Source organism: Heterodontus francisci, chromosome 20 (genome assembly GCF_036365525.1).
Source record: "Heterodontus francisci isolate sHetFra1 chromosome 20, sHetFra1.hap1, whole genome shotgun sequence".
NCBI lineage: Eukaryota > Metazoa > Chordata > Chondrichthyes > Heterodontiformes > Heterodontidae > Heterodontus > Heterodontus francisci.
The window spans coordinates 76,761,328-76,777,178 of NC_090390.1; positions in this window are offsets into that span (position 1 = coordinate 76,761,328).

The window sequence follows — 15,851 nt, forward strand, 5'->3', positions numbered from 1 at the left end:
CAGGAGAAAAATCACAGGGGCATTTTTTTTCATTTTCTTTGAAGACTTTTGTATATTAGTTCTAAAAACATTGATGTGGGGCAGGGAGAGAAATAAAGGCAGTCTGACTGACAGTCAAGAATCACCCAATCGGGTTTGCTTTCCAACTGGGAAGGCGAGGCATTGAGAGGATGTATGAATCACAGAATAATAGTGCAGAAGAGGCCCTTCGGCCCATCGAGTCTGCACCGATGCATTAAAACACCTGACCTGTCTACCTAATCCCATTTGCCAGCACTTGGCCCATAGCCTTGAACGTTATGACGTGCCAAGTGCTCATCCAGGTACTTTTTAAAGTATGTGAGGCAACCTGCATCTACCACCCTCCCAAACAGGGCATTCCAGACCGTCACCACCCTCTGGGTAAAAAAGTTCTTCCTCAAGTCCCCCTTAAACCTCCCGCCCCTCACCTTAAACTTGTGACCCCTCGTAACTGACCCTTCAACTAAGGGGAACAGCTGCTCCCTATCCACCCTGTCCATGCCCCTCATAACTTGTACACCTCGATCAGGTCACCCCTCAGTCTTCTCTGAGTCGAGTGATGAATGATGGGAGCTTGGTGGCAGGGGAAGGAGGTCATGTAATGAAACCTCCAGGAATACATTCAACCAGAGTTGGCAACCCTAAAAGAGAAACAGCCAGCTGGTCGCCATTCAATGGCTATTCCTGGAACATGTGCGTGTGTACATCACCTCAAGGTCAGTGTCACCTGACTCATCAATTAGGCAAGAGCAGGCAGACAAAGGCTTTGGGGGAGTGGGTTGGGGGGGGGGGGGGGGCAGTGCAGGTTAGACATAGTTTGGGCTCGTATCTGAAGGCAAAGTCGTGAGGCATTAAGCCCATTCTCACATCACCTTTAACATAGGAAGGGCCCATTCCTCAATACAAAATAGGGGATTGCCTATGCACACAAATATATATAAATAAAATCACAATGATATACGTACATCCGTACAGGGACCTGCATCTTGCAGTATCACAGTCCAGCTAGTTGGCCTATTTGTAACCTAGATTGGCTCCCAGTTTCACATTTAATATAGTAGTGGTTTTCAAACCTTCATACCTGGCAGACCACATGCAAATATTGGCACACTCCCAGAGGGCCCCCCCCCCCCCATGAAGATACTGGAACGCTCCTGGGAACCCTTGCAAGTATTGACAAACATAGGGGTCCTCCCTAAAAGCAATAATGCAGTACAGGAGACTCCTACAAATACTGACACACTCTCAGCGACTACATGAAAAACAGTAATAGACTCCCAGGGAACCATACTTTCACTTTTGACATATAGTGCAAGCCATCGAATGGAGGATTTTAGTAGTCAGTATTCTGACTTTGAGCTTCCAGTGGGGAGCATCACCCCTCAGGAATGGGCATCAAAAAATCCAGGATCATGAGTTTCTGACCATTAGTTTCAGAAAGTCATGGGCAGCACAAATCTGATTTTCTAATATAAAATAAGAACCGAAAATGTTGGAAATACTCAGCAGGTCAAGCAGTATCTGTGCAGAGAAAATCTGAGTTAACGATTTAGGTCGATGACCTTTCATTGGAACCATTCAGCCAGTTCTGATGAAAGGTCTTCGACCTGAAATATAAACTCTATTTCTCTCAGCACACCTGCTGAGTATTTTCAGCATTTTCTGTTTTTATTACAGATTTCCAGCATCCGCAGTATTTTGCTTTTGTATTACTGATTTTCCAATGCTCTCTCCCATGGTTATGGCTCGAGGTTCCCTACAGGAGGTCAGGAAATTGCCTATTGCATGCTGCCACTGCAGAATTTTCTTTCTCATCAGCAGAAAAACCATACAGCATGCTACTAAGTGGGAAAATATAGAACATACAAATTGTTGAGACGCTGCTCTCGAGCCATATGGAAATCTCAGCCCCTTGTGGTCACACAACAGCCATCTTCGTATCCTAACCCTCCTTCACAATGTGCTAAAACCTCAGTTAATATGACAGCCACCAATTTAGTAACCAAGGTAACAGCAGGTCTTTTTAGCTATTATGGCAACCTAGCAGAAAATTAGCAATGAATTCAATTATCAGCCTTTCTCTTAGTCCAGATTTATCATGAACTATTTGTATAATTCACGTAACTCTGGAGTAGATACTGGATTACCTCATAGGCTAGTGATCAATTTTCCTTCAATGTTTCTAGAAAGGCAAGTTGAACAGCCTTGTATTGTGTATAACCATACATTATCTTTTCAAAGACAGAATTATCTTCGCAACTTTCAAACTACTCATTTCTGCTCTCTTACAAGGGAAATAAAGGTTGCATTTCTTCAATACAATATTTAGAAAACAAAATGATCGGGGGGGGTGGGGGGGAGGACTGCTGTTGATGTGATAATATCTGCATTTTATACAGTGCCAAATCATATCAAAACATCTCAAATTCATGCAATGAATCACTTCCAAACTGCAACTGACTATTGGCTTGTAGACAGATGCAGCATCCATTTTGTGCTAGCAAAGTCCCACAATTGGAGCTATGAGATAAGCAGCCAGCCTTTGGTGGTAAAGTCTGAGGGAAAGATGTTGGCCAGAACATCGGGATAACAAATGGGATCTTTAACATCCCACTGAACAGGCAATCGGAGCAAGAGCTTGGTTTAATATCTCATCCGAAGTTGGGCACCTCCAACAGCACAGGACTCCCTCAATACTACACAGGAATGCCAAATTAGCACAAACTTTTTTTTAGTTTAGTTTAGAGATACAGCACTGAAACAGGCCCTTCGGCCCACCGAGTCTGTGCTGACCATCAACCACCCATTTATACTAATGCCATATTCCTACCACATCCCCACCTGTCCCTATATTTCCCTACCACCTACCTATACTAGGGGCAATTGCTAATGGCCAATTTACCTATCAACCTGCAAGTCTTTGGCTTGTGGGAGGAAACCGGAGCGCCCGGAGGAAACCCACGCAAACACAGGGAGAACTTGCAAACTCCACACAGGCAGTACCCAGAATTGAACCCGGGTCCCTGGAGCTGTGAGGCTACGGTGCTAACCACTGCGCCGCCCGAATTTACATGGGAATTGGAATTAAAAACCTCTGACCAAGAACTCAGCATGTTACCAACTGTGCTGGCAAACAACCTAAGGAAATGATTTGCCACCTGACTCCCAAAGGTTTCATTTTGATATCCAAGCTCTTGGTAGTAAAGAATAACTTCATTTCAAACAGCAAAGGACTGGCAAATTGCCGATTCACAAAATAGGTGCAGATTGTGGGAGTACCATCACCACGCGGACTGCAGCAGTTCAAGGATGCGGCTCATCACCACCTTCTCAACAGGCAATGAGGGATGGGCAGTAAATGCTGGCCTGGCTAGCGACGCCCGCATCCCAAAGAATCCAAAAAACAACAGATTCTACTGCTTCCCACAGATCACAAACTATGGAAACGTGGAAAACAGCAACGGTAGGGAAGCAGCCTCTGCAAGAGATGGCGTCCACAGTGGAAATGTTGAACTGCAATACTCTGTTTGGCAGTCACAAGATGTTTACTGAGCTAATGGTGCAGGATTTGCACATGCAAATTGTGGAACTGCTGAATTTCCTGGTATTCTCACCAGTTGTAGGAAGCAGAGACAGCGATAACTTGCATTATATCCTTAGCCACTCTCACTGAGACAATGTTAGTACAACACCAATATCCATGCAAAACTCCAGAACAGTAGCCAAAGTCCATAAGAATTTTTAAGAATAGGAAAAACCTATTAGAAACTATAATTTTTTGAAAGTCTAATTCATGAGACCAGGGACAATTTTCCTGGTCCTTTCCCAAATTTCATTGGTCTGGCCCATCCCGACTAAGCAGAATGGTGGGTGACTGCAGACTTCCCTATAATCATGTCATTTGTGAGGCTCATTTCAGAGTCAATCTGTTATTAAAAGCTTCCTCCCTCTCTCTGGATTGCACAAGCTGCCCGGTTGCACAAGGCAACCCATCAGCTTACCAATGAGATCAGTGTTTGGGTAGGGTGGGGTGGTGGGGGGAGTGAAGGCATTTGGGGGAAAGGGGGTTTCCACCAGCTAGTTTATTCCACCCATTTACAAATGTTTAAATCTGTCCATCATTCCTAAATTTAACTAAGCAATTGGCTTCAGCTATTCCAATGTTTGGGAGGTGAAGGAATTAAGCCTCGACTACCACTCCTCATTGCTATCCAGTGGGCAACCCCTTGCTAGAAACTGTGCATGTACATACGTGCGTGTGTTGGCATCAGGTGAAGACAGGGCCAGGTTTGGCCATGATCCTTTTCATAGCTGAATAACTGTCCAGGCTGAGGCATAAAGAACGGCCAGCTTAGCAAGGTACAGGATATTAGCATTGGTTTGTGCAACTATAACAGCCTCAGGTGTCAGCCTTGACTCAGTGGTAGAACTGACCAGGTTAAAAGGTTTTGGGTTCAGGCCCCATCCCCAGTTACTTGAGCACACGATCTAGGCCGCCATTCCCAGTGCAACCTCATTGGTTGTAAAGTTCTTTGGAACATCCTGAAGTCATGAAAGTTATTTTGAAAAACAAGGGCCTTGAAATTACCATTGCTGAATCCTGTCATCACCCTGGGGGTCACCTTTGATCAGAAACTTAACTGGACCAGCCGCAAGAGCAGGTCAGAGGCTGGGAATTCTGTGGCGAGTAACTCACCTCCTGACTCCCCAAAGCCTGTCCACCATCTACAAGGCACAGGTCAGGAGTGTGCTGGAATACTCTCCACTTGCCTGGATGGGCGCAACTCCAACAACACGCAAGAAGCTCAACACCATCCAGGACAAAGCAGCCCACTTGATTGGCACCCCATCGACAAACATTCACTCCCTCCACCACTGACGCACAGTGGCAGCAGTGTGTACCATCAAAATCTTGAAACTCCCTTCCTAACAGCATTGTTGGTGTACCTACACCCCAAGGACTGCAGCAGTTCAAGGCAGCACACCACCACCTTCTCAAGGGCAATTAGGGATGGGCAATAAATGCTGGCCTGGCCAGCGACGCCCACATCCCACAAATGAATTTTTAAAAAATTCCATAGGGCTATCACAGTTTACCCGGTTTCTCTGGGGTTTCCTGGTCTCCTGCAAGAGCTCTGGTGGAAAGCCAAGAGAAAGGATCTGAAGTGCAGAGCTGGAGTCTAATCCCAGTTTATTGTCTGTACTTTTACCTCATTTCAAGCCTTTGCGTGTTGTCTAAGGGTAATTATGAAAGAGACTGGACAGAATCATTTGAGACATGACATGTGGTAAGTGTAGCAATGCCAGGAAGGAACATGTGACTTTCGACCTATGGTTCTCCACCCCTGGGAATTTCCTCATCTTGTGTCTGGGTCTGTTGTAGACTAATTGAGAGAGATTGATGGCTATGATTAGCCAATAGCTCCATTATCATTGTATCATATCACTCCAAGGGTGGTAGGAGGTGAATTAGTTAGACCTTGATCTATTTCTGTCCAACATTCCTATATGCAATAGGCTTATGACTAAAATTGGGCTTGTAAATATTCAGTTAAAAGCATTTACAAGCATTTGCTTGTAAAAAAAATCTTTGATGGAAACAATTTTCAAGTTTGACTCAATCAGTAGATTGTGGCAAAACTGGGGGTGGGGGCGGGGCAGTTTTTATCTCTCACTATCGCCCTGTTCATGAGCAGAAATGGTGGTGGGTCACGGGATCAAAACAGGGAGGGGAACAGACATGCTCACTTAGCCCCGGGTTCCTGCTCGTTCCAATATTCCAGCAATCCATGATGCTGGAATCAGGCTCCTATCGGAAACAGGCATTATAAGCCCCAATGGCATTTCCACCGCTCTCGTCGGATTACCGTCAGTCCCCACTTCTGCCCATTAAACGTACACGGTGGAAGATGTGAGGTGGCCATTTTGAGCAAACATTAACGGGACCCTCAGCAACTGAGAAGCAGGCTTTGGTACACTTTTATGCAGTCACTTGTGGCTTTTGAGGCTTCAGGACTTCCATAATTAAGGCATATACTGCTGCAAAGGCTGTCAAAACTGCTGCCTCATCCTTAAGATTGCTGCTTCCTTTCACTTCCGATGCCTTCCTCTTAAAGCACTGCTGTAGGCCAGTCAGAGTCGACCACACAAAACCAGATTGTCACCCCCAGAGGGTTGAGCTGCCACAGGGGGAGCACATTCCACACTGGTAGTTCAGAAAATTCAATTATGAGACCCCTCTGTGAGAATGGCACAGGCCCCAAGCCCACTTCTTCTGCCCTATCCACCCACCCAATCAATTTACACTAGAGGTTAAAATCAGACCCATCATGCTAAAATAACACAACCCAGCAGCTCATTTACGAAGGGCATTTACCCCCAATTCCCAGAGACTTCGATTTTGCCAGGGCTCCTTGAGGCTACACTCGATGATACCTTGACATCAAGGGCGATCACTCTCACCTCACCTTCTGTGCAGCTCTTTTGTCCATGTTTGGACCAAGGCTGTAATGAGGTCTGGAGCCAAGCGTCCCTGACAGAACCCAAACTGAGCGTTGGTGAGCAGGTTATTGCTCGATAGCACTGTCGATGACGCCTTCCATCATTTTGCTGATGATCGAGAGTAGACTGTTGGGGTGGTAATTGGCTGGATTGGATTTGTCCTGCTTTTTGAGGATAGGACATACCTCAGCAATTTTCCACATCGTCAGGTAGATGCCAGTGTTGTAGCTGTACTGGAACAGCTTGGCTAGGGACGCAGTTAGTTCTGCAGCATAAGTCTTAAGGAATAAGCCAGGATAAGGGGCGGCACAGTGGTTAGCACCGCAGCCTCACAGCTCCAGCGATCCGGGTTCAGTTCTGGGTACTGCCTGTGCGGAGTTTGCAAGTTCTCCCTGTGTCTGCGTGGGTTTCCGCCGGGTGCTCCGGTTTCCTCCCACAGCCAAAGACTTGCAGGTGATAGGTAAATTGGCCATTATAAATTGCCCCCAGTGTAGGTAGGTGGTAGGAGAATGGTGGGGATGTGGTAGGGAATATTGGGTTAATGTAGGATTAGTATAAATAGGTGGTTGTTGGTCGGCACAGACTCGGAGGGCCGAAGGGCCTGTTTCAGTGCCGTATCTCTAAATTAAAAAAAAATAAAAATAAATAGTCAGGACCTTTGCAGTATCCAGTGCCTTCAGCCATTTCTTGATATCACCTGGAGTGAATCAAGTTGCCTGAAGACTGGCACTATGATTCTGGGGACTTCAGGAGGAGGCCGAGATGGATCATCCACTTGGCACTTCTGGTTGAAGATGGTTGCAAATGCTTCAGCCTTTTCTTTTGCACTGATGTGCTGGGTTCCCCTATCATTGAGGATGGGAATATTTGTTGTTTAATTATCTATCACCATTCACAAGTGGATGTGGCAGATCTGCAGAGCTTAGATCTGATCCGTTGGTTGTGGGATTGCTTAGCTCTATCGCACGCTACTTCTGTTGTATAGCATGCAAGTAATCCTGTGTTGTAGCTTCACTGGGTTGACACCTCATTTTTAGGTATGCCTGGTGCTGCTCCTGGCATGTTCTCCTGCACTCTTCATTGAACCAGGGTTGATCCCCTGGCTTGATCATAATAGTAGAATGAGGGATATGCCAGGTCATGAGGTTACAGATTGTATTTGAATACAATTCTGCAGTTGCTGATGGCCCACAGCACCTCATGGATGCCCAGTTTTGAGCTGCTGGATCTGTTCTGAATCTATCCCATTTAGCTGGTAGTGCCACACAACACGATGGAGAGTATCCTCAGCAAAAAGATGGGACTTCATTTTCACAAGGACTGTTCGGTGGTCGCTCCTACCAATACTGTCATGGACAGATGCATCTGCAACAGGTAGACTGGTGAGGACGATGTCTTATAAGGTTTTTCCCTCTTGCTGGTTCCCTCACCACCTGCCGCAGGCCCAGTCTGGCAGTTATGTCCTTTGGGACTCTGCCAACTCAGTCAGTAGTGGTGCTGCGGAGCTACTCTTAGTGATAGACATTGAAGTCCCCCACCCAGAGTACATTTTGTGCCCTTACCACCCTCAGTGCTTCTTCTAATTGGTGTTCAACATGGAGGAGTACTGTTTCATCAGCTGAGGGAAGGAGAGAGTTGGTAATCAGCAGGAGGTTTCCTTGCCCATGTTTGACCTGATGCCATGAGACTTCATGGGGTCCAGAGTCAATTTTGAAGACTCCCAGGGCAACTCCCTCTTAACTGTATACCACTGTGCTGCCACCTTTGGTGGGTTTGTCCTGCCAATAGGACAAGACATACCCAGGAATGGTGATGGTGGTGTCTGGGATATTGGATGTAAGGTATGTTTCCATGAGTATGACTATGTCAGGCTGTTGTTTGACTACTCTTTGGGACACTTCTCCCAATATTGGCACAAGCTCCCAGATGTTAGTAATGAGGACTCTGCTGGGTCAACAGGGCTGGGTTTGCCAAAATCATTTCTTGTGCCTAGATTGATGCCAGTTTATGCATCTGGTCTTATTCCTTTTCAACTTTTGTGTAGCGCTTTTGTACAACGGAATGCCTTGCTAGGCCATTTCAGAGGGCAGTTAAGAGTCAACCACTGCGCTCACCTCTCATACTGTTGGGCGTTTAGAAGAATAAGACCATTTAACTCACTCTCTCCTCTTAGGACAACCTCTCATCCCAGGAATCAATCTAGTAAATGTTGGTTTACCATTTCCAAGGCAAGTGTCTCCTTCCTTTGGTGCAGAGACCAAAACTGTACACAGCACTCCAGGTGTGGTCTCACCAAAGTCTTGTACAATTGCAGCAAGACTTCCTTACTCTTATACTCTAATCGCCCTGCAATAAAGACCAACATACCATTTGCCTTCCTAATTGATTGGAGCACCTTCATGTTAACTTCTGTGTTCCATGCACAAGGACACCCAAATCCCTCTGAAAACCAACATTTCATAGTTGCTCACAATTAAATTTTTTTTCTATTCTCCTTCCAAAGTGAATAACCTGGCATTTTCCCATTCTACATGTCAGACTCCTTGTGTACTCGAGTTTATTTTCCTACCTAGCTTTGTATTATCAGGATCCATAGCCAGAATTAATGAGAATCATGGACTCTGACATTGCAGAAGCGGGGTGGGGGGGGGCAGGGGGTGGGAGGCATTTGGCACATCATGCCCTGTACCAGCTCTTTGAAAGTGCTGTCCAATTTAGGTCCACACCCCAGCTTTGGTCCCCATAACCCTCCAACGCAGTTATCTTGAAATACATGTGCACTTGCCTTTTTAAAGTTTCTATGGAATCTGATTCCACCACCCTTTCAGGTAATGCGCTCTAGATGATAACCCTCTGCTTGAAATGATTTCTCATTTCCCAACTACCTCTTTTGCCAACTATTTTAAATCTTTCGCCTCTGGTTACCAGAGGAAACAGTTTCTCCTTACTTGCTCTATCAAAACACCTCATAATTTTGAAGACCTCTATTAGATCTCCCCTTAACCTTCTGTGCTCTAAGGATTTCCAGCTTTTCCAATCTCTCCAGATAACTGAAGTGCCTCATTCCTGGTATCATCCTGATAAAACTCCTCTGCACCCTCTCCAAAGCCTGGACATCCTTCTTAGTGTGGTGCCCAGAATTGGACCCAGTACTCCAGCTGAGGCCGAACCAGTGATTTGTGAAGGTTTTGCGTGACTGTAATGATCAAAGACCCTAAGATTACGCAGCAGTTTACTGAAAGACAGACTTGAATATATAGAGTGCCTTTCGTGACCTACAGACCACCTAATGCACATTACAGCCAATGAAATACTTTTGAAGTGTAGTCACTGTTGTAACCAAAACTGGACAGTGGTTGGAAATTCTTCTGGATATTTTAGCAAAAGTGTTAATCTATTTAAAATAAGCATTTCCTCTATAATAGCAGAGTCAGGAGCTTCGGGATGAATGTGTTAAAAGTTGGAATATTAACATCCCAGTGCTTCATTTCACAGAAACTATGAACTGTAGAAGGAAAGTCTAGAGGGACCTTCTGTTCCGGGTGCTCCTTTCTTTAAAAGAATTGTCTCGTCATAAATTTCTTTTGATCTTTTTTTTGAAACGCTTTTTATGGGAAACATGTAGATTCTCAAGCTGAGTCTCACTTCCTGGTAGGGCTGCTCAGGTAACATCAATTAGAAATGGCTGATTCCCTGCTCGGGTACTCTCAGGAAGGAGTGATGGTCACAGACCTCGACACCCATTTAAATTCGCAGAGTGAAAATCATGGACTGAGGGATTGTGACTTAGCAACCAGAGAACCATTTCTTGCAAGAGTGCACCCGAACGGAGAACCAGCTCCATGCAGCTGCATTGGAGTCACCCTGTAAATGGTGTCACCGCCACCAGCTACCAGGGAGGGGGAGCGCTACTCGAGGTGTCAGCTGCAGTTCAGTGGGTCAGAAAAGTTGTGGGTTCAAGTCCTACTCCAAAGATTTGAGCACAAAAACTAGGTTGGCACTCCCAGTGCAGTACTGAGGGAGCATTATACTGTTGGGGGGGACAGTACTGATGGAGTGCTGCAGTGCCCGAGGTGCCGTCTTTCGGATGAGACGTTATACTGAGGGCCCGTCTACCCTCTCAGGTGGATGTACATAGTGGCAGGGGGGCTCTCTCCAGTGTCCTAACCAATATTTATCCTTCAACCAATATCATTAAAACACAGATTAACTGGTCATTAACACATTGCTGTTTGTGGGAGCTTGCTGTGCACAAATTGGCTGATGCATTTCCTTCATTATAACAGTGACTACACTTCAAAAGTACTTCATTGGCTACAAAATACTTTGAGATGTTCTGAAATTTTAAAAGGCACGATATAAATAAATTCCTTCAAAGGGTTCCATGTTGGCATGGAAACTGATACTTTCAAAATTCAAAGATATTTAAGTTAGACTGTCAATTTATTTGTTTTTAAAAAAGGAGGTGCAGTTAGAGCAAACAGCACTCTCGTTAGACTTTCCTGCCTCTTTTAAAAAAGAATTAACCATGCCACACTAAAAGATTAACCAACTTCTACAGGGAGCACTGAATGGGAACTGAATGGAAATATTCAAAATCACCCTGGGGACAGGGGTTCAAATCCCACTACAGCAGCTGGTGGAATTTAAATTCAATTTATTAATAAATTCAATTAATTGATTTAAAAAATCTGGAATTGAAAGCTATTCACAGTAATGGTGCCATGAAACTATCAGTTGTGGTGAAAACCCATCAGGTTCACTCATGTCCTTTAGGGAAGGAAATCTGCTGTTCTTACCTGGTCTGGCCTACATGTGACTCCAGACCCACAGCAATGTGGCTCACTCTTAACTGCCCTCTGAAATGGCCTGGCAAGCCACTCAGTTGTCAAGGGCAATTAGGAATGGGCAACAATTGCTGGCCTTACCAGCAATGCCCACACCCCATGAAATAATAAAAGGCAGAAACTGCACCAACATTTTCTCCACTCCACAGAATCTAGAACCTCAGAAACTTACAGCGCAGAAGGAGGCCATTTGGGCGGCACAGTGGCGCAGTGGTTAGCACCGCAGCCTCACAGCTCCAGGGACCCGGGTTCGATTCCGGGTACTGCCTGTGTGGAGTTTGTAAGTTCTCCCTGTGTCTGCGTGGGTTTTCTCCGGGTGCTCCGGTTTCCTCCCACAAGCCAAAAAGACTTGCAGGTTGATAGGTAAATTGGCCATTATAAATTGTCACTAGTATAGGTAGGTGATAGGGAAATATAGGGACAGGTGGGGATGTTTGGTGGGAATATGGGATTAGTGTAGGATTAGTATAAATGGGTGGTTGATGTTCGGCACAGACTCGGTGGGCCGAAGGGCCTGTTTCAGTGCTGTATCTCTAATCTAATCTAATCTCATTCAGGCTGTCATGCCTGTGCTGGCTCTTTGAAAACAGCAGCTGCATGACTGGAGTATCAAGTAGTTCAAGACATGCAAAAGGAACCCATTTGTTACACAGGCTGTTTAAAACAGGAACTGCCAAATTCAACAACAGCAACTTGTATTTATATAGCATCCTTAATGCAGTAAAATATTGATTTCATTGAATAATTGAGGGGAATTTTACCCCGCAAAAATGGTGGATTTGGGTCACGTGGCACCGTAAAATGTTTAAAACCTCAAACTGAAACCCACCCACTTCCGGGTTTAAAGCAAGTGGGAAGCAGGGGAACGGGCAACCAATCTGCTCCCACGAGGCGAGGGCACTCATTTAAATATTTTAATGTGGCTGCATGCATCAGATTTTATCTCCATTTTAAATCTTACACTGGACAGTGGGAATTCCCAGATGTCAGGAAACCCAGCTGCCAAAGGGAGGCAGTGACTGCTGTAAATGCCTCTCCAGCACCTGCTCTCTCCACCGATGCTGTCTGATCAACTGTGTTTCCAGCACATTTGTTTCACAGCGGTATTTTGCTTTTTTTTTAAAACCTGAAATGCATGATTTGTTTCATGCTCCAAGTTTCACCTCACTATGTAAACACCTTGGCACGTTTTACTACATTAAAGGTGCTATCTAAATGCAGGTTGTTGCTGAATTTGGGTGCTTACTGTTATAAACAGGCCGAGTAACAGACAAGCTCCTTTGGCATGTCCTGACCCATTTGTTGATACTCTTGTCCTGCAGCTACTGTCTCTAACATGAAAGGTATTAATTTTTGGACGATGCAGGCAAAACTCATTCAGAAATCACCTCAAAAGTTGTTCAGTAAAAGACTTTTGACCCTCTGCCAACCCAAAGCAAAACTTACAATCTGTGCTGTATAAAAATCCACAAACATTGTATGCCTATTATTACAAATGGATAATTGATCCAATTTACAGCTCAATAAACATGTGACACCAACAAACACTGCTCACTTATCTCAAGGAGTCTCTTCACAGGAATGGGAGAGGGATTTTCCAGATTTTCCCCCCCCCCTAATTGGCCTCGATTTTTATTCAGTCTTTCACCTCTCCCAGGTGGTTACATGACTCTGGACAGCCTCTGGATCATAACTATAAGAGACAGGCTAGATGCCATTCCCATATCTTCAACTGCCAGCTAAGTGAGATTCAAAACAATGAATCCCATCAATTTCTTTTTCCTATATTACAATCAGCAGTGTATGATAATAATTAGCATTAACAAACACAACAAATATAGGCCATGGAGACCTATCACTTGTCCAGGTATACAATTAGCAAGGCTAACTTTTGTATTCTGATAACTTGTGTTCCGAAACATCCCTACATTGCAAAATAACCTAATTGCATTGCTGGCATCACTACACATCATATTTATCGCAACTATTCTAATCACCTTCCCTAGTAAAATATTAACAAGCTCACTCTAATTATACCTCTCCAGAGCAGCAGACAGGCCAAGTGTTGCAGGTTTCTGCTGAGTCTCACAAATGTCAGTGAAGCATCCATTTTTTTCAAAGCCCTAAGTTATGAGCTGAGTGATGATTGCCCAGACAGTGAATCCTGTTACAGAGTGGTGGGGAGGTATGCTGAGCAAAAAGGTACACTTTGCCGTGAGACACAGACCCAGAGCAGCAATAGTCCTGAGGCATTCTAACGTAGGTCCCAGCAGCTGCTGACAAGAGTGGCATCACCAGAGATGTGCATGCAAGTCCACAGTCTCAGTCAAGAGGTCAGCATAATACAGAAAAACTTCAACAGGAAAATCAATTGCTAAACTGTGTGCAAATCATTTTGTATTTTCTACATTAGATTTTGTTTTAAGAGGTGTATAAAATCTCGGAGTTCCACGTCATAAATTATCGACTAGCTGTATGAAACCATGATTTTAGTAGCTTAATGGGGGGGGGGGGGGGGGGACGCCATGGTAAGGGGGAAGGTGCTGAGTTCTCCACCTCCCTGGATGATTTCAATTCAATTAATTTCTGTAGGTATGTAATTCTGGGGAAAGTCAGAGAGACAGAGAGAGAGAAGGGAGGTGGGAGAGCCTATCCATTATATTAAAGCAAAATCTCATTGCAATCCTCCAAAGATTCAATGCAACAACAAATCCATAGGAGGACAGAATAACAGCAACTAAAACCTTAATGCGTGCACCGGACAGTTAAAAAAGATTATTGCACAACACAAAAACCACTGTAAAACACTACAGGTTGCTTCCAGACTACATAAATTCTTCCAAAATAAAAACAGAATTTTTTTTTTAAACAACTGGCACAATGTTCTTCCCCCTAACACACACAAACCTATATGAATAAATTATTCCAATCAATTCTTTATTCATTTCTACAAAAAATAATCTGGGCAAGAGATGAAATATTTTTTCTGCTGCATTAAACTCGATGCTTTATGCTGATTGATTTGAAAGGCTAACCTTCAAATCTCTGGGAAAAGATTGCTTCCAGCAAACCAGATAGAGTTAGATAGAGACAGTATTCTGAGATTTGTCTGAGATTAAGGAGAGAACGATAGATAGATCATTCTTAGCAAACCTTAAGAGAAGCACCTTAAAAACCAATGCAGACGCATCAAACAGCCTTATGGATGGTATGAGAAGCCAAGTTTGAATTTTGACACAGGAAACGAGGAATGCTAATGCAATCTATCAGCCACAATCGGGATATTATGTAGATGTTTTATTTTTTTAAAAAGAGCGCATTCTATCAGAATGTGTAACCCGCAAGTCCTCCTCCTTTAACAATCTTGCTCTGCTTTGGAGATGTGATCCGGGGAGAAAGGGCAAGAATATGAGCACAGAGACACAGGCAGAGGCAAAGGCGGAAGCTCTGGGTTCACAGCCCGGCTCCATGCACAGTCAGAGCGGAGAGAGAACAGGCAAAGCAACCGCCAGCACTTTACTGACTGCAGGAAAAAAAAACAGCATGGTAAATACACCAGGTTAGAAAAGAGCCTATCTCAACATGCATCATGGAATGTGCACACAATGACAAGTATTGTATTTAAAATGAAATGTATTTTATGAATATTTCTTGCATAAAGTGCATGCTTAATGAATGCAGGTGAATGTTTATTACGTGCGAATTTTTATTGTATATGAGTTGTTATAAATTACAGACTGATGTGGCGTTTGTTGTTAACACGCCGCGGTTGCGCTGTGCCCCTGGTTTCTAAGGGGCTCCCAGCTCACACTCTCATTCCATTAAACATTTTCACTTACCTTTCAATGGTTTATTCTCCAGCGGAGACAGACCAAACAAACATGGTTTTATTGAAGGGACGCCTTGCGATAGAAGGCGAGAGTCGCAGCAGGTCGGTCAGTGCCCGCTGATCTCCCAGTCTCTCTCTCTCTCTCTCTCTCTCCAATAAAATGTGACGGAATAGGTAAATGTCCCGGCTAAATAAACTTTGCTTTTGGACACAAAGTCTGCAAATTTCTTTCCCCGCTTTTTTTTTCTCTCTCCTCTCTGGAGGGTTTTAAGCCAGTTTTGTAATACGCCTTCTTTACAATAGCCTCAAAATCCTGCTCCTTGCACAGTCTGTTGGAAGATAATAAAAGGAGAGAGAAAGAAAAAAGATTGTTACCTGATTGAGCTTTCTAAAGGCTGTGTACTACACAGGGGGTAGGGAAAAGAGACGCTCACTCAGGCTCACCACGTTGAAGCTGACATCAATAAGGCGGTGCTTACATTTGAGGTTATTGAGGCGATAGCTTACCCATTCATTGCAGTCCACCCAGTGTGTTAACTGTCAAATCATAGAATCTTACAGTTCAGGAGGAGAGCCATTCGGCCCATCTTGCCTGTGCCAGCTCTTTGAACGAGCTATCTAATTACTTCCACCTCCCTCCCCAACTCACTCCC